At 36.3% G+C, this 20,749-nt stretch overlaps 1 protein-coding gene across 2 annotated transcripts in view; it reads right to left on the reverse strand.

The window, feature by feature from the left end:
* Positions 1-19,898, reverse strand: part of grb10b (growth factor receptor-bound protein 10b) — a 131,228-nt gene extending 111,330 nt beyond the window's left edge. The window contains exon 1 of one of the 2 annotated variants that reach the window (XM_081388424.1): positions 19,843-19,898. The gene's annotated coding sequence lies outside the window, so the exon portion shown is untranslated. Of the gene's footprint in view, positions 1-16,485; positions 16,764-19,842 lie in introns of those variants that run through there. The other variant, XM_081388423.1, reaches the window with a different exon arrangement.
* Positions 19,899-20,749: the final 851 nt, after the last annotated feature.

A 20,749-nucleotide genomic window follows, 5' to 3' on the forward strand; every position in this document is an offset into this window, starting at 1 on the left:
ATCTATCTATCTATCTATCTATCTATCTATCTATCTATCTATCTATCTATCTATATCTGTCTGTCTGTCTGTCTGTCTGTCTGTCTGTCTATCTATCTATTCGTTCGTCTAACTTCAAGAAAACTATTTTAAACTAGTTGTGGACATGTTCTGCATTTTATTCTGTCTTATTTTATACAAAGATTTAAAATCAAATCTTTCTGTAATACTTCATCTGAGAAATGTTCATGTATAACTAATGGCTTTAAGGAATGAAATGGCAGACAGTTAAATCTGCATTCATGACTGAGATCTATATTACAGTTTTTTTTATTCGCTTTGGTACTATTTTCACAAGTAAGGTGTACATTTTCAAAACTCTTAGTACAAAAATCCAAACTGATCACACTTGTAACACAGCTAGTCATTCTTTCAAAATCTGATGTAATGCTTTCAGTCAGTTGCACATGTTTTCAGTCCACATAATCAGTGTTTCAAACACAAGATTATTGTAATATGTAATGAGAACATTTGGTTTAATCACAGAAACACAACAGTATGATCTTCTTTCAATTTAGTACTTTTAACAATCAGCTCATTCAACAGCAAACAATGCAAGAAACATGTTTCAAATCACTGTTGTTGCTGAATTAATTACAGTAATACAGGCTATGCCACATTAGAAAATGCACGTGCATAACCTAACTTATGTAATTTTATCCATAATGTTTGTAATAGTATCTATCCAGTGTGTTATCAAAAGGTGTGATGAAGCACAGCCATGATGTTCTGTGCTAGAACAGAGTTTGCTGGCAATGAATACAGTAAATGATTTTGACTATTTGACTGAATGTACTGTAGTGGACCTTTACAGATGAAGGTTGAGTTACAGTAATCTAACTACCATGTTTCTACCATGTTTACAGTATCACATGGCATACATACTGTAATGTAAAATGCTGTATTTGATGCCGTCTGTCTCCCTTCTACTGATGCATCTCTGATCAATCTGATGTTTTACAATCATTGACTGTTTCCTCTCCCTTATACTCTATTCTGCTTTACAGTATTTTCACAAATGGCAAATTTCTCTGTATCTTTCTCTCTCTCACACTATCTATAGGTATCTATAGGTGAAATCTATAGGTGTACCAAATGATTCATTGATTAACCATTAAGATCAGTTGGATTAAATAATAGACAAATGTATTAAACTGAACAAGAAGAGATGCAAATCAAAAGTTTGGTAGTAAGAGCTTTATGAAAGGCAGTTTGTGAATGAAACATTTATGTAGATGAAACACTTATTTTGTGTTGTGGAAAGGATACTTTGTGATTTTGTGTATTGTACTTATACGATTGAAAACATAATGAAATGTTTGAAAAAAGTGCACTTTTGATGATCTGTTGTGATATTAGCACTAAGAGTTTGGAAAATGTACACCTAACTTGTGAAAATAGTACCAAAGCGAACAAAAAAAACTGTATTTGGTGAAATATCATGGCAGAAATATCATCTGCACTAGTAGATCTAACTTCAGATTGGGAGCACAGTTCCACAAGGGCTATCTTCAGCTCCAGAAAGAGTTCTAACTTCTTTGTGTGGTTGTCAGAGTCCATAAAACCACTGTGTAATGCAAGGCTGTCAGCGGGAAGCAGGGGAGGGAGGGAGGCGACATGCCATATTACGCAATCTAAATCTACAGAGAGAGTGAGAGATCCTGGCTGAGACTCAACTCAACTCTTCCCGAACACATCTGCACATTCACAGCATGTCTCTCAGTAATACTCAGTTCTCACACTATAAAATAAATCTCATCGCTTGTATTCATCCATGACATGGAGCAGAAACAGAACACTAAATCCTTTAATTCACAAAACATCACAACTATTCCCTAAAATATGCACAGAGATTCATCGCACTAGGGAGAAAACACACAGTGAAAAGGAATGTGGCACTTGAGTGCCACAAAGGCAGTTTTTAAATACACACAGCCACTTAACATGAGTGTAAAGTGAACCTTTTCACAAATTTCAGAAATTAGGCCAAAATGCATGGAATACATAACCGTAATAGGGAATACTGATAAAGAGAAAGGTGGAAATTAGGCTCATTGCAGTAACCACTTCTGTTGGGATCTACTGGGATACACTGTATGTTGACTTTCAAACTTATTTAGTGCTTTTGCACCCCTCATAAATTCCTTGCATTCTACAGGCTACAAAAAATCTTTCTTTCTAAATGGGGCACTCATGAAAATATGTGGGATATTTATAGTCCATCCAGTATAAAAACACATAGCCATGGGGTACACACGCACCTCACTGAAGTTACCAATCATAGTGTGGTTTTTACTTAGCTGTTCAGTCTAAAAATGATCCCAAACCCACAGACAACCATAAAATGACTTATCATTTCGCAAAACAGATAGACACACAGTAGACATACAGTACAGATAGACATACAGTACTGTTAAAAAGTATAAGAGCATTAAAGACTTCTTTCAAAAACCTTAAAAAATCTTTCTGACCCCAAACTTTTGAACGGTAATGTAAGATCAACCTTATTATAATATTAAAATGATTATTAATAAATTAACATTTCATTTATTTCATTTACAGCTGGTTACTGTACAGGTACTGTACAATTTTTGATTGTAACGGAAACATTTTCCCATTGTTTTACCTTTGTTTGTAGACATGTAAATTGAAAACTTGATCAACTCTACATTCAACTCTCATCATTTTAAATATATAAACATCATTGAGAAATAATCTCAGTTCTGGCCAACTCCAACATTACCATGCAACATCCTAGGAATACTCTGGAGACCATTAGCCAAAATGCACCATCTCCTCAGGAATGCTGGGAGTACATTCTTTCCACATAAAGTACTGGGAGGAGAGCCGCAAAATGGTATGCATTGATTTGTAGGGCAAAGTGCAGAGATGAGAGAGACAAGCTGAAAATAGGACAGCAATAAAAAGTGAGAAAGAGAGAGATAGCAAGGATGAGAAAGAGAGAGAGTGACTGGTTGGGAGGGATGCTGGAATGTAAGCTGCTCTGTCCAGCTGTGTGTCCAGAAGGAAAGGGGCCTTCCAAATGCAGCAAGTCATGAATATTTATAAGCTGTTTCCCACACCCTTTCCTCTCTGACTCCTCCCATTGCAGATTAAATGAGCAGAGGTCAGGAGCAACGGAACCCTTACCAACACTAATCTCTGGGTTTTTAATCTTTAGTTTCTGATTGGACAAGAATTAAAATGGTTAATTGTAATCAAAGAACTAAACAGAAGCTGAGAAGGATTTCAGTAGGTTCCGGTTTCACAGACAAGGCTTAAGCTTAGTCCTAGACTAAAATACATGTTTGATCTGTTTTAACTGAAAGCAACTTGCACTGACATATCTTAAAATATGTCAGTGCCACTGTTTTGTCTCAAGATGCATACCAGTAATGTTTTTTTTTTTCTCTAATGCACGTTTAGAAAAGCTACTTAAATGTCCTAATTAAACTAAAGCCTAATCCTGGCTTAGTCTAAGCCCTGTCTGTGAAACCAGGCCTATCCTATGTCTTAAAATCGTGGATAAATTAGAAAATTACCAGCCATAAATATTTCCAACTGCACTGTGTAATTTTGTCACTCACACCATCAAATATGACATGAGCCTGCCTCCATCAGCTGGTCAAGAGCTGCAAAATGTAGCATAAACCCCCTTCACACAGCGCGCTGATCACGGGAAATTGCCGTAAAATTGCTAGAGTGCCTTCTGTGTGAACGCAAACACGTCCTGGGATTGATGCCGGGATCGATGCCGGGATGGAGACCTACTAACATTGCCGGGATCAGTCCCGGAACGCGCCCTGTTATCACCAGAACTGACATCTGACAGGAGTCATCACATCCTGACGTCACGTGTCTTTGTGGGATGTGTGTGAACGCACTCACAGATTCCGGAAAATCACTGGCAGTGTGAATGAACATTGAAACATGAAAATTCAGCCTTTCCATCACAGGAATAAATTTGTATATGTTTATTTATATTATATTATAATATTTATATTATAATATTTATATGTTATACATAAAATACATTTTAATATATTAAAATAAAAAAAAGTTATTTTAAATTGTAATAATATTTCCTAATATTAATACCAAGTTCTGGCATGAGACTCCAGATGGCGCAAGCTGATAGGTCCTTAACTCATTTGGTAGCGATCACTTTTGTTATCTACATAGCACAGCTGATTGGTTGCTGTTGCATCAGCGGCCAATGAGCTGCAGCTCAACTTTCAAATACCAACAGTGTTTGTTGTAGCAGTCATATATATATATATATATATATACTGTATATATATATATACATTTACATATATACATACTGTATATATATATATATATATACATATATATATATATATATATATATATATATAGCAGTCATATTTATATATATCATCCAACAATCTCCTCCCTACCTCATACATTCTCATCTTCTCGTTACCGGCCAAAGTTAATTTTTACCCGCATTTGACGGGTTGGCTGGTGTTAATTTCAAACCCTGTTTACAAGTCATAATTTTTACCAATAATTGGAATACAATATCAAAAATATTTTGCTATATATTTCTGTCATGTGCAGAGTGAATCCAGCATTTATATGTAGATATCAATTCTGAAATTTGAAGCATGCAATTGGCCGTTGGTCCTCTTAACAGCAAGAAAAAACATTTTTAATCAATTTATTATATAGGCTGTAACCTGAAAAGTGAGCCAAGACAGTTCCCTTCACTAAAACGCTGTCGCTTTGTCAGTTCATCGCAATCTCACAAAGTTCCGTTATACTGTAATCAAAGAAGTGTCTACACTCTGTTAATGAGAGGTTTCGTAAGCCTGCATATCTCAGCACTGAATAAAAATTCTGCCGTTTTGAGCGGCGAGTGGATTCTGACTTAAACTTAAATACCACTGATTGGCCATTGCGTTCAAGAGATCAACAACTATGTCTGTGATTGGCTACTTTGCTCACCGCAGCAAAAACACGTTGTAAATAGATACATTTGACGTTCTCCAACTACCGGTTGCATAAACCTCTAAGACTCGTCTTACAAGTTAAACATCAATTTATTTTCTTTAATACGGTTCATAGCTTTTTTAAATCAGTTACATAAAAACGTAGATAAGCCTACTTTGATACCGAAAACTAAGACTGACTGCCCCTGACTAATTGCTAGTAGGTCACCGTCATACTAGAACTTAAGACACTGTCTTAACATTATGGCTATGTTTATGTAACCGGCCGCAGAGCGCAAACACAAATATGCATTGGAGCGTTTGCCAAATCTTTTTCACCAATATGTGTGCTCTTGCTTGCGTTTGAGGGTGCTTACTTAGCACACTGTGCCACGTCTTAACTCCATATGTTCAGCCAATTGAATTGGCATGTGTATACACATACTTCAGACAACGGGTCAAGTGGAAGCTTTCCCATAGTGTCAACGCCATGATGCAGTGTCAAAGTTCCTATACGAAAGGGAGATGTGCCTGTCAAAAACAAAAAAGCAGTGCTTGTATTTATTTATTTGCTTTTTTTTTTCATTCTGGCTTTAATGCATGGAATATTCCACATTGCAACATGGAATTTAAGCTTGATTACATCAGGGAGGGTCAGCCAATCAATCTTACAATCTGATTTAAACCATATATTATTTTGATCAGTTACCCAACTGACCAGTAACTCATTTTATTTACTTGTCAAAGCCAATTTGTTCTTACCTTTACATTTGGTGCTTAGCAGGTGTTCATTTTGGACCCTTATAATGCGTGTGAACCTTGGACTTGAAATATGTAATATGATGTACAGTATGATTGTGATGTATTAGACATATTAAAGCATATTTGAAACGCATTAACTAAAAAGTGCTGTATAATTACATAATTACATAATGTGCAAAATGTTACATAATGTTACAAAAAATGCATGACCACATATAAGTCTTTTACCCTTTAAGACACCTAAAACCAGTGTTGTAGTTGGAGTCCAAAAACATATTCAGTCTTGAGCCTGAGACCAATGCCATATTTTCATAATGTCATGGACCTATGCAGGTCTCAGCCTGGACTTGAACTCAAATGAACAGTCTGTTCTTGACTGTAAGAATGCCTAAAGTAAACCACATGTCAACCAACAAGACCCAGTAACATTTTTCAAGCAGTCATAAAACAATATCCTTCAGCAAAACCAGTAAAATTATATACAAAGTTCATTGGGACTAATGTGCAATGACTGTGAATCTATCCAGAACTGGGCAATCCAAAGCTGTGTGTCCAAGAAAGAATAGCCTAGTCATTGAAAGAAAGGCCACAAAGAGGCATCTAGAAGTTCAATAGGGCTTACAGTTCTCCATTACAGGGGAAATAGGAGCATCAATCAAGAATGACACACACATTCCATAAATCTTTCTTATACATGAAGATGAAAACTTCTAAGAAGTGTTGGGTTGAACCTAGCCAAACCTAACTCAGCACATCAAACTGCCCCACAGTGTAGCCTGTTGTTTTAGGGATGCTTCCTTGCATCAGGGAAAACCCATACAGATCGAGGAAAAGATGCAAGGTGTAAAGAAGATTCTTACTGTAGAAAAAACATTGTTCCACAAGATCGCTGGGACCAAGAAAACAGTTTGTCTTCAGATAGTTACGAAGATACAGCATGTTGAGCAATACATGTACTGGTCTGCTGCCGAGAACAGTTTATCTGACGACAATCCTGAGGCTGGATATCTGCCTTTCCTTCAGAGTTTAGTTTCAACCCTTCTCTAAGATACCATTCGTTTTCAAGTGAAAGTTGCAAAAAGCTGTGTCTCAATTCAAGATTTGAATCGGGCATACATGCTTTTTCAGCTATTCATTTTCTCCAAAAAACCCTTGCGTAATTGGAAGAGGAGGAGGGTTTACCTTTGGCTTTTCCAGTCGTACTAAACTCATTAATTGAATTTAAATAGAATGCTGAGAAGCAAATGCAGACATATGTAGTGTAAAGACCAATTTATTATCTTTAAAAACTATAGGACAAAAGCTAGCAAACATGTTTGAAATAAATAAATAAATAAATAAATAAATGAATATGTTAGTTTTAAATAAAACAATAAAAATAAAATATATATCTTTATAAGCAGATAGAAATGTGACGTTAACTGAATAAAAACTATGTATTAAAAATTAAAACAAAACAACTAAACTTATATTATACATGTATATTAATTCAAAATTTACAGTTAAATAAAATGTAAAAAGTGACATTTTCAAGAATAATACATGTGCTAAATCTCACAAACTAACTACTTACTCAAAATGCAATCACCAGCAAAGTTTAAGTGCATACATATACACACTGTCACACAACTTGACCAGTTCGCTCAATAGTTTGTACATAGCTGGAACTCTACCTAAAAATTTGGATTTAACACTAAAGCTTAAGTTATATACTAAACTAATATTTGAATGTGGACTAGGGATACAAGACACTGGCATGACTCGTATATTATTTGATGTGAAAATTAGGGAATTGTGGAGAACTTCCCTGTTCCATCAGGACTACATTTGATCGTAGTGAGTCCTTATTTCCTTTTTTTTTTTTTACTTGAGGCACATTTTTAAATTTTGATTCCAAATCGGGGTCAGTTGCTTTATTGCTCTGATCTAGTACCTGTCTTTCACACGTTTCATATCCATGATTATATGACATGGCAGAAACAAATTTTTTTTTTAAAGAAACATATAGGAGACATTATTTAAAGCTGCAGATGTACTCACCCCCAAACACCACTATGGGCCCTATCTTGCACCCAGCGCAATTGACTTTGTACACCGACGCATGTTTCATTCCTATTTTGCAACCGCGCAAAGCGCGCTTTTCCCTCCACAGAAGCACGTCGCTAAACTAGGGAATGAACTTGCGCTCCCTGGGCGGTTCAGCGCAAAAAAGGAGGCGTGTTCCGGCGCAAACAATCCCTGGTGCTATTTTACTGTTCCATAAAACAATTGCGCCACTGGCCAGAAAAAACCTAGTCTAAAGTCAGTGGCACGTTGCGCGTTGTTCATTATGCTATTTTAAGGGCGCATGCTTGACCATAATGTATAGCGTGCACAATGCGCATACACTTTGATTCTCTAATATAGGAAGCAGCAGTTTTCATTTTTGCAAATCATATTATTACAAACGATAGATAGATAGATAGATAGATAGATAGATAGATAGATAGATAGATAGATAGATAGATAGATAGATAGATAGATAGATAGATAGATAGATTGATAGATTGATAGATTGATAGATAGATAGATAGATAGATAGATAGATAGATAGATAGATAGATAGATAGATAGATAGATAGTTTATTATAAAAGCATACATCTAGCTTACACATTTACCCACATTATTATATGCCTGTTTAACCGAAGCTAATTTGGGTGTGTTTCTCCATCCCGAATGTCACTTCTCTCTCTTTTACGGCCGTGACGAGAGCGTTGCTCTCCTCGGCTGTGAACCGCTCTTGGCGCGCGCCTGGCAAATCCGCCGTTATAATAGCAATACGCCAAGGAAAAAGCGCGCCTGCTCTTAAAGGGAATGTGAGATGACGCTCTGATTGGTTTATTTCACGTTACGCCCACACCACATCTATGAATAATGAAGCTACTTCAGACCAACCCCTTTTAGATTTGCGCTGGGCGCAAGAGTCATTTATACCGTCGGGAAAATAGCAACAGCGCCAAGACCCGCCCACAAAGTTACTTGCGCTTTGCGCTTTGACACTTGCGTTTCAGATCGTTAAAATAGGGCCCTATATCTCTTGAAGGAGAAGCTGAAATTTTCTAAAATAACCTTTTTGACAGCCCTAGATATCAGATCTCTACTCAGTCCCAAAGAACGAGCTCTGTGTCATGATGCTTGTACATACATGCAGGTTATTAAAGACAGAAATACTAAGAGAACAAAAATTGGGCTGTTTGCCAACTTAATCTCTCAAAACAAACACGCTTTGCTATTGCAACAGAGCAGTGATGTCTGGCTTCATTTTACTCTCACAATCAGTGTTTGGGATTGACAACCACATATACAGTGGATATGACAACAATATTCTGCTGCTTTGTTAATATAGCCTTTGAGAGAACAAGATAGTAAGGGAGATTCTCTTCACTGTAAAAAAAAAAAGAATATTGTATCCTTTTTATACAATTAACACAAGACAAGTTGCAGGGGCCAATAATCTTGGACCCAGGGCTTAGTGACCTGATAAAGGTCAAGTGGGAGTCGAGTTACCTTCATAGCAATGGAAGTTCCTGCAACTCCTTGGGAATTAATCAAGGGAATGTGTTAATTTATTCATAAATCTTGACAAGCAATAACATTAGCAAAAGATTATCAAGAACCAGCGCTGAATTATAAAATGTTATGAAGATGGTAAGTAATTCAGTATGCCCATGATTTTCATGTGAATCTTCTAAATGAGGCACTGGTCGACAGCACAACGGTCACACCTCAGTTGCTCATCCTGATTTCTTTATTAATGGGCAACTCCATTATTTTGGAGTGACTGCGCAGAGGACGCTATAAGAAAGCGTCATGTCATCAGATGGCTGAATGGGCAACCAGGGAGAAAAGCTTTTGGAAACATGGACAATCACTAATTGGATGAGAGATTCATTGGACAACGAGGAACAGGCTCTTATGCAATCTGAATAAAGAATGGGACTGAAGCTCTTCTAGTTGTGCACATGTTTGCTGTATGGGTGGGCTAAGTTTGTTCGCTCTTTAATTTCGGCAATGAACATCGAGTTAAGGGAGGAAAAGGGCTTCCTGTGCAGTAAAATGCAGTACTGCATAAAAGGATTTTTTTGTTTTGAGAGGGCATTTAGGGTATTCAGATAAGACTGAGGTATTACTTACTGGACCAAAAACCTGAACACAGAATCTCTTAGAATACATTTAGCATTTAGAAGGATGTACTGTTATTTCATCCTCTACAGTTAAAGACCTGGGAGATATATTTGACAGCAACTTGTCTTTCGAAAATCATATTACATGTGTTTGTTCAAAAAAGAAAAGCAGAAAAGTTTGTTCATGCATTCATGACCTTTAGACTGGATTACTGTAATGCACTACTAGGTTGGTTGTCCTGCATCCTACAGTTAGTCCAAAATACAGCTGCTAGAGTTCTTACCAGGTCAAGACAATTATTTTATTTTTTGATAAATGTATTAAATGTATCATCTCTGAACTCTGGTTACCTAAGTTCCTTATTGATTACAAAGTATTGCTACTGACCTATAACTATTTAACCGATTTTCTGTCGCCCATCAAGCTCTTTAAGGTCATACAACTCTGGACTTTTGCTAGTACCTAGGATATCTAAGTCTACTAAAGGAGGAAGAGCGTTTTCACATTTGGCTCCTAAACTCTGGAATAGCCTTCGATGTTCGGGACTCAGAGAACCAATCCCAGTTTAAAACTAGATTAGTAAAGACACATCTCTTTAGTCAAGCATTAACAAAATACATCTCATAACCTTGTACTCTTGTTATGAACAGCAGCTACACTAATTATTTTCCATTTGCTTTTCTGTTTTATCTCGGGATGCCCATCCTGAGGTAACATGTCAGCTCCAGTTTGGATCCAGCCTCTTAACTTCAAATAACCCAACACATGTAAATAGAGATGACTCCAAGCCCTGCAAGGACCTCAGATGGCGCAAACTCTGAATCAACATGCACCAATGCTACATTTTCTATATTGTCTATTGTAATCAATATGTTCACAACTTGTAATAATTACTTCAATGAGCTCTATGTTTCTGCCTAAAATTAATACAAGATGTTAGCTAATTGCATGATTTGTATATCTGAAATACATTACTTGGACACAGTCACCTCTGATAACAGACATTGTAATGAAGACACATGCATTTTCTGTAAAGCTGCTTTGAAACGATATGTATTGGGAAAAGCGGTAAAAAATAAATAAATGTGGGTTGAATCGAAATTTAACAGTTTTTGTTGACGAGCTAACAAGTCACTTACATCCCAAAGGTTTAAATGTGGACTTCGACATGAGTGTCATGCTATAGTCACAGCTGTACTGTTTTTATAAGTCTTGAATACTGCAGTTTATGAAGGTTTTACTGATGTCCTTGCAGTTTCCATGCACTTATGCAGCATGTATGTATGTATGTATGTATGTATGTATATATATGTGCCTGTATTTATGTATATTTGTATTTATGTTTGTTTCTTGTAGTGGGAATTTTCATTATGGGGAGTAAATGTGTAAATTACCTAGATAACTCAGTATGTTGAGTAGGTTAAAGAAAAACTACAACTCCCACCATTGGACTACAACTCTCCTACCTGGATTTCACAGGTGTGGTAATCACTGTTGATTGTCCTGATGTGTTTGAACACAGTTAAGTTGATTGCTACATTCATTGTCTGTATGCCCTGAGGATGGTCGTTTGACCGAAAGCTTGGTGATTAAATTTGCTTAAAGGATTTAAGTGTGCAGACAGTTTATTTTTTTAGCTAACTTCACATCCATTTTGATTACATAAATACAGTATTGGGTAAGCAGTTTTGCATGGAGTAAATTTTAAATATAAATTTTAACTACTGTAGACATTAACTGATTGTTCACATCATCTAAATTACTATAATTATGTGTTTTCCGACTAAGAACCATTCAGGTCTTCAATGGATTCATAATTACAACTTGGAAAGCTTGTCTATTTCTCTCCTTGACAGTGTCGTAACAGAAGCAAAAGGGCAAAGGCATCCACAGTTGGTTCCTTCTGTTTGATACATCATTTGATTATAGTTAATGGTAATTGTGAGCTTGCTTTGTTCTTAAACAATTTGTGCACACATATAGAAGTGAATTAACATAGTGGTTAAATAATTTGTTGTCATTAACAACCAAGTGACACATAGATCCATGTTGGTGTTATGATTGTTGCCACAGTAACAAATCCAAGGACGTTTCCTACAAGTAGAATCGCTGAGTTGGTATCTTGTAATTACAGTAATTCCAACACAACATGACTGCAAAAGACAGTCTGTGAAGCTCCATGCAGCAGAATAATAATCACAGCAATACTAATTCTGGGTCAAACTCACCATGACAACCGTATGATGACTAAATGTTGATCCTAAAGATGGGAACATTTCAGTCTAGTTAAGAACAAAAACATTTGAGTAGGGTTGGGGAAATGCAATCCCTCTTAAACTTCCAGGACATGCAAGAAACAGTTCATCCAGTACTGAAGTAAAAAAAAAAAAACATGCAACACAAGCCAGGAAGAAAGATGTAAGCACACCAATGATGAGTTGCATAAAACTTTAGTTCATGATGCACAGGACAGCCTGATCCAGTGAAACGTGGTATTATTAAGCACTAGGACAGATCGCTCTGACCACAGCACCCATAATCATCCCTTATCAGTCACTAACTCAATGTACATAATAGTTGAATGAATGAACTGCAGGGATTTCCACTGGCTGAACTGTGGTGTCCAGGCTTGGGTCTATAGTGTCACAACCCCGCCTCAGTCCGGGGGTATTAACACTGTATAGGAAACTATGAATGATAGCAAAATGACGCAAGATAGAATGGAATGCGTCCATGAAGTCGGCCGGCCATTGAAAGTGGCGGCCATGAGGTTCATGATCAATTCCCTCTGCAGCAAGTATCTTGTTAAATAAAAGTAAGTAAAAGGAGTCCAGACCTTTTTGTCCATTTATTGGAATTTGTCAAAGGGATCATGAATTGAGAAATCTAATATTCCTTGATCTTTTGACATATAAGAAGGTCACTGCACTATAAAAAAAACATCCTGTAAGTTTCAGAACTCAAAACTTCCTTGTAAGTCCAAAAACTGCTTTTATTGAAACCAAGCTGCCAAAACGGTTTGTTTCATATTTTGTCTCAGTATGATGTCATAGTGCAACGAAAGATCGCCTCTGCAGAAGAAAATCAATGCCTACTTCTACGTCATTGCCTCATTAGCCCAGCCCAACGATTTGCGCATGTAGTAAGAGGTGAGTAAATACAAGAATGATGCAAACACACGATTACTCAAGCAACAAACCAAGAGATTTTGCAGTGCCAAATTGTGGGAAAAGAGACTTTGCATTGCCTTCCTCGTGATCCTAACATTAGGAAAGCATGGAAGAACTTTATTTTTAAAGTTCCAGATCGCAACACAGATGCACCAACAGAGTAAAAGCTATTCAGAACATCTTTTTCATTTCATTTAAAACACGACACAGTGTAATTGAAAAAGGTATATTTGTTTTACTTTACTGCAAATGGTGAACGATGAGAGCCAACGATGGTACATTTATTCATAATTAATTTACACAAAACACCGTAAATTATCCTTTATCAACCATAACTGTGGTCATTTCCAAGTAAGCTACTTAAACTTTGCTTGCCACAACCAAGACTTATAAAGCATATGTAATACACATTTAAATGTTTCACAGTTGACAAATGCTTTAACTATAATAACAAGATAAACACCTTTTTGTAACGTCTTCGGTTAAACGCTAATAATGTAATAGCTACCTCACAAATACATAAGGAATAAATATAAATAAAGATGATTAATTACCACGCTGTCGCAAACTGGAGCAGCCTTGGTCTTTGAGGCGCAAGTTATTTCTTCTAATTCGGCCGGGATCAGACTCTGGTTCAAACATGTACTGTACGGCTGAATTTCACTGGTAACCAATTTTCAACAGCAGAAGTTGTTGTCAGAACACTTCCACATGTGTATTTTAATATACAATCCCAATCATAGCAGCAGGCATTTACTTGCAAAACTTGAATGCGGTATTAAAGGGAAAAAAGAAAACTTAAGTCAGAACCCACGCTCAAATGCTATTTGAACATTCTGGCACTTACTGGCTTTCATATACAGTATAGACCTAAATCGTGAAAACAAGATGCCAAAGCAGCTGAATGGAATAGTTTCTATTATCAAATAAATCGGATGGCCTGCAGGGTGTAGCCTACTCTTCAGTGTTTGTAATAGTATATTTTGTTAGATCACCCATATAGTAAATTAAAATTCTGGCATAATTTACTCACCATGACGTTACAAACCCAAGACTTGTGTTCATCATAATTCTCTCATAATTTACTAACCTTCATGTTGTTCTAAACCTGTATGAATTTCTTTTTCTGCAGAACACTAAAGATACTACTTTCGGAGGAAAAAACATTATTTCCATACAATGAAAGCGAACGGGGTCCAAAACAACACTGAACCCCAGTGACTTCCAAAATAAAATAAAAAAATCATAATTTAGATTCAGATTCAGGATTTGCGAATAATTCACACCTCTACAAGTTTGACAAATTCAAAGGAACCGAACTGATCAAAAGAATCATTTGCGAAATGGAAATCGACAAAGATTGCTTTCCGTTATTTTTTCCACTTTGCAGCTGCAAATGTTACGAAAAAGTCTGGACAAATGTATCGGAGTAAAAGTATCAATTTTCTCAATTTACATATGTAGTAAATTAAAAGAAGACATTTTAATGTTCGAGTAAAGTACAAATATACAAAACTGTATAAGTATAGAAACAAAGTATTTGTAAGTTCGTTATACACCACTGTCTATGAATTTATTTATCTATGAGTTTTAATTTAGTCTTTTATTGTCATATAATATTGATCAACACATTGAGCACAGCAAATACAATAAAGAAATAAGAAGCTCAAATGAGCCAATGAGGAATGTTTTCACATGTCAAGGTTGCATGGTTGAACTTACCATATTTAAAGGGATAGTTCACCCAAAAATGAAAATTAGCCCATGATTTACTCACCCATCCTAGGTGCATATAACATTCTTCTTTCAGACGAATACAATCAGAGTTATATTAAAAAATGTCCTGGCTCTTCCAAGCTTTATAAGGGCAGTGAAGGGCTGTTTCTGTCCATAAAAGTGCATCTGTCCATGATAAAAATACTCCACACGGCTCCGGGGGGTTAATAAAGACCTTCTGAAGCGAAGCGTTTGTGTAATAAAAATATCCATATTTAAAACCTTATTAAGTAAAAAAACTCGCTTCAGGCCAAACAAACGTGCGGATTCCACTTAAGTCTAAAGCGCAGTATATGTGAGTAATGTGACGTACTGCTGATATTTACACTACGCCACGACCCCCTACGCTACTTACGACGTCACAAGTTGCGTAAGTTGCGCTTCAGGCGTAAGCGGACTGCATATGGCCGTTTGGCGGGAAGCTAGAATTTTACTTTGTAACGTGTTAAATATGAATATTTATAACACAAACTCATCGATTCGCTTCAGAAGGCCTTTATTAATCCCCCGGAGCTGTGTGGGGCACTTTTATGATGGACAGTTGCACTTTTTGGACTTAAAAAACAGCCATTCACTGCCATTTTAAAGCTTGGAAGAGCCAGGACATTTTTTAATATAACTCCGATTGTAATCGTCTGAAAGAAGAATGTCATATTGGCTACACCTAGGATGACTTGAGGGTGAGTAAATCATGGGCTAATTTAAATTTTTGGGTGAATTATCCATGTAATGTGCTCAATGTATGTGTGCTGATCAATGTTTATAAATTACAGCCTAAACAGGGAGATAAATCTATCAGGTTTCATTAAAAATATCTTCATTTGTGTTTCAAAGATGACTGAGCATGAGTAATTGATGACAGAATTGGTGACCTGTCCTTTTAATGTGTAATATGCATGTAAAATTGCACAATTGTTACTAGGTCTGATGTAACCCCATCCAAAAAGCAAAAACAGTCCAGTTAAAGGCATCGATCTAGACAACCATCACATTGCATTAACCAACACACAGAAAATTATACAACACATATATCAATAATTAGCTGATTAAAAGAACAAAAATCTGTTATATTTATATGTTCAGTATCTTACCATAAGGACGTACAAGAAACTGCAGTATGACAATTAACTACAGCAAGCAGGTATGTGTGATAGCAATTATCAAAATTTAAAACATATTCATTGAAAAAATATATTTTAGAGATATTTTAATGAAGCAGCTCAATCTTAGTGAACAACTTGCCTCAGAAAGTTTTATTTTATTGTTTATTGAGCCTTTATTTAACCAGGAGAGAACCTTGATGAGATTAGTCTCTTTTACAGGAGTGTCCTGGTCAAGATAAATACATGATGTGACTGTCCATGAGGATGGAAAGAACTCAGAATATAATGTTTCTACATTGCATTTCCCTCTTGTATTAATGGATTAATAATGAGCAAAACACTTTAACACAAACCTTCCCCACTCTGATCTACACACACAACCCCCCTTCGACACTCCTTCAGCACTACACAGTGAATGAATCACCATTCAAAGCTTTTTAAATTTGTCATGCTCTTTAAACAGGGGTTTAAATCATTGTGGACCCATTTAAAAGCATTTATGAATCCGAACTTACCGGTGTCTGGCGTGTGTAAAAAAGCCCTGCGTCAGCCCGGTCACAGAGAGCTAAATGCACACGTAGTATTACAAGACTGCTTTTCCATAACTGCTCCTGCTTCTGGATCTCTATTATCCCAATGCATGTATCCACAATGTTTCTATCTCTCAGCTGACTTTCCCCAATACACAGCAAACAATTCCTCCTCTTCCAATAGCCCCACCCCTAAAAGCTTAATCCTCAAACTGAACCGTGTCTTTAGTCTCAGCCCATCAGTGGAGAAACCTCCTGAGAATGAAATAGGACCTAGAGCAGGACCTTGTGGTATTCCTCATCAGGACTACAAAACATGTTTTTAACCCATTTAATCTCACTAGCATTTGTTATCTAAGTTTAAATTGTTTAAGTATTTTTTCACAGTTGTGCACTATAAATGAATGTGCAGACAGTCCTGATTTAACTGAACATTTTAACTGATGTAAATAGTCACATGATCAGAACTGTTTAAGTGCATAGTTCACCCAAAAAACAGGCTGTCATCATTTAATAACCCTCATGTCATTCCAAACCTGTATGACTTTCTTTCTTCTGCAGAACACAAGGAAGATATTTTGAAGAATGTTAGTGACTAAACAATTTTGGTGACCATTGACTTCCACTACATTTCTTAAAATATCTTCTTTTATGATCCACAGAATTTTCATTTTTGGGTGAACCATCTCTTTATTTCCAGTTTGGTCTTCTAAAAGATGATATCTGTGCCAAAGTGCCACAAAAGGAAGCATGTAAAACATGTCATTATACAGATACAACTACTGTCTCTTTTGTTACATTTACGTGACATAATTGATTATTACTTCTGACTAATAGGTGGCACTAACACCAAATTGGTCTGGTGTACTCAGTGTTGGGTGACACATTTTATTATACATTGTATTGACACAACTGTTCAATAGTTATAAGCAAAAAATAATAATAAAACATCGTGTCTACTAGTTGGCACTGTGCTAAATTGTTTAAGTTTGCTTAGAATACACTAAAGCGGTGCGGAGATATAGCCTCACGTCCATATTGGTGTGTTTGTAGAAATTCTCATGTTAAATGAGAATGGTTTGATGAATTGACTTGAATTCCGTGTTCCGTCAGCAAGGTGTGAGGATGATCTGATTAAATTTTCATGAAAATCTGAGAAATAGTCTAGGAGGAGTTAAAACAAGTAATAAAAACTCAGTGAGTGTTTTAGCGCAATTTTCTCACGTCATGGGAATGGGATCACAACACTAAGAGATAGTAAATCTTTTCCTGGATTTTTTTTGTGCGTTCCCGAGATTAGACCTTCCTTAACATAATGCCGAAAACCCGAAGTCTCTAGGTGGTCTGGTTGAGGAGTAGATAGAAGTGCAAGATTGGTGCGCACAGACAGAACAGAAATCATGAGTTAACAATCGCAATTTTGTCCGGTGGAAAATTGCGCTAAAAAGTAGTTTTTTAAAGAAAATCTAAATGCCGGACAGGAAGTTCGGCCGACTATGGCAAAATTGGTATCTATGTTCTCAGCATTACCCAAGTAATCTATTAAGACCAGTTTCATTACAATTGGCAAAATTTATCAAAAGCTATTAGCATTTTTGGAAATTTCGTTATATTCTTGACCACAAGATGGCACATCCCTGAAACTTTTTGAGTACCATCAGGGCATGGTGGCAATGACACTTACCAAGTTTCTTAACAAAACACTAATGCCTTCGTAAAATATAGTATTTTACAACAAAATTCTAAATTGCCGCCATCTAAAACGGGTATCGTTTGACTCGGCATGCTATACCAAATCTAAAGAGCTTTTGTGATTTTTGGTCAAACCGTTCGGAAGTAATAAGCAAAAATAGCAATTTTTCTAAGTGACACTGTGCCAAAACTGTGCAGGCACCCTCAGGCCTGCAGAGATATAGACCAACATCCATTTTGGCGTGCTCTTCGTTTTGAAGAGCTTCGTTTATTCAAGAACGGCTTGACGAATCAACTTGATTTCCATATTTTATGTCACCATGGTCTGAAGAAGATCTGAGCCAATTTTGATGAAAATTGGGCTAACCGTCTAGAACATGTTTGAAAATTTAGGTTTTTCTGAAAATTCTAAATGCCAGAAAAATGTTCATGATGTTATGGAAAAAAATGATTGTTTCTAGCATAAAGTTATTAGCATAAATGTAAGTGAAATTTGGACAGTTGATGGCACTAGAGGGATTGAGTTAGAGACTCCAAAATTGATATATGGTTAATGCTGTCTGCCATCTATCTGTGTGCCAAATTTCACAACTTTTTACCATACGGTTCTATGGGCTGCCATTGACTTCAAAGAGTGGAAGAAGAAGAACACTAACGGATACAATAGGTGCCTACGCACCATCGGTGCTTGGCCCCTAACAACAACAACAACAACGACGACGATAATAATAATAGGCCTAATAATAAAAATAACAATGAAGTATTACAGAATGGTATTTTAGTGATTGAATATTTTACAGTTCCTAGCTGTAGGCTATATTTAATTAAATATTGCCAACATATTTGAGCTGTTAAAAATATCTTTGTCATTGTAAAATGTAATTATAAAAACATATATTTGGTGTTTTTCATACAGGAAGCTGCAACGGATTTTATACATTTTAATAAAAAATGTATTTTACCATAGAAATACGCAAAATATACATTATATATCCATGAATAATAAATATGAAACATTTACATCCCTCCCGTTAAGATTACGAACGTTTTTTGTGTTCTATGGAAGCGCAGTTTCATCACTTGCAAGTTCGCATTAGCCTACATGTAAGACCTATCTAGTTACGAGGGTGTTCTGCTTACTTTCGGCATTATGGCTTTTGTCTTACCTTACATGTTACATGTCTACACTGTGATAAAGCGGTAACAGGCAGGTTTACCTTTATTTATTATTAAAAAAAATACCCGATCTGACAATTAAAAAGGGGTTTTGTAGGAGCTTGACATCAATTCCAAGGTTTAACTTAATAATACCATTTAATTGCCACGTGGAGTCCATTTTAGGTGATCTGACAAAAAAAAGTAGGCTACAGCGTAAATTACAAGCTGTGTACCATTGATATATAAAATTTGACTCTGCTGCTGCAACACTGAAGTTTTCTTTACTCTCTAGAATTCTAGGACTGAATAGCCACACCTCTCAACCCTCTCTCTCCCACTGGTCTTATTTACTCACAAGTTCTTCTTTAGGGCAACCTACACCCGTTTCCCCCTCAGTGCACACTCACAGATCAAAGTTTGGTGTGAACGCTCGTTTCAAAAAAAAAAAAAAAAAAAAAGATATAGGGGTGAGAACTAATATTCATCGCTTACCTTTCTATAGCGGAGACGAACCGTGCCTTATTCACTGTAAATGTGTATGTATGTGTGGCTGCGCTGGACGCTGTCAGTATCTAAAGTCTCCGCCCCATCCAGGCCAACACCACCCCGTCATCAGCCACTAGCGTTTCGCGTTCTGGCCAGACCCCCGCGCGAACCAATGTGTGCGTTGAATAAGCTTAGCGCGTGACACAGCAGAGTACACACGGTTAAAGCATTACTGACAACATGGCTGTGTGTATACACACACACACGCAAAACACGTTTCACATCGATTTTTGTTGCTCTCTACTCGTTAAACATTAACGGTATATTATGTTCTTGGCAATTAAGATAGCCCCAACGTGCTCATGGGTTTAATCTTACCAGATATTGTTTCTGATATTTAGGTCGTGTACAAAAGGTCATTGAGTAACTTTGCCATCAGAAGGTTTTATTTGACTATTTTTCCGACTGTAAGAAGACAAATGACCATAATGGAATAGTAGAACTACCAGAACAGTTTCTGCTAAAATATAGTTAGCCTACTACAATTAAAGCCATTACATATTATTTCATAATACCCAGTAAATTAAGTCCACATAATGTCTTAATATATTGGATAAAATTTTAAACTCTAAAATATTTTAAATATATTTAACACCAGTTTCTAATACACAAATCTAAATGAAATGTCAAGCATTTCATTTAGACAAAGCACTGTAGTATTAAGAACAAAAAAAAAAAAAAAAAAAAAAAAAAAAACAATGAAATGCATGATTAATCTAGGAAAATTGCACCCCATTTTATTTTGCCCATTCAATCATACAGAAGTCTGTTGTCCTGTAGACTTTATTAGTTTATTTCTGTTATCATGTCTCCTCAGTAAGTAGTTGTTTTTGAAAAGGCTGATGGCATATGA

This window comes from Scardinius erythrophthalmus, assembly GCF_964197995.2.
Source record: "Scardinius erythrophthalmus genome assembly, chromosome: 16".
Classification (NCBI taxonomy): Eukaryota; Metazoa; Chordata; class Actinopteri; order Cypriniformes; family Leuciscidae; genus Scardinius; species Scardinius erythrophthalmus.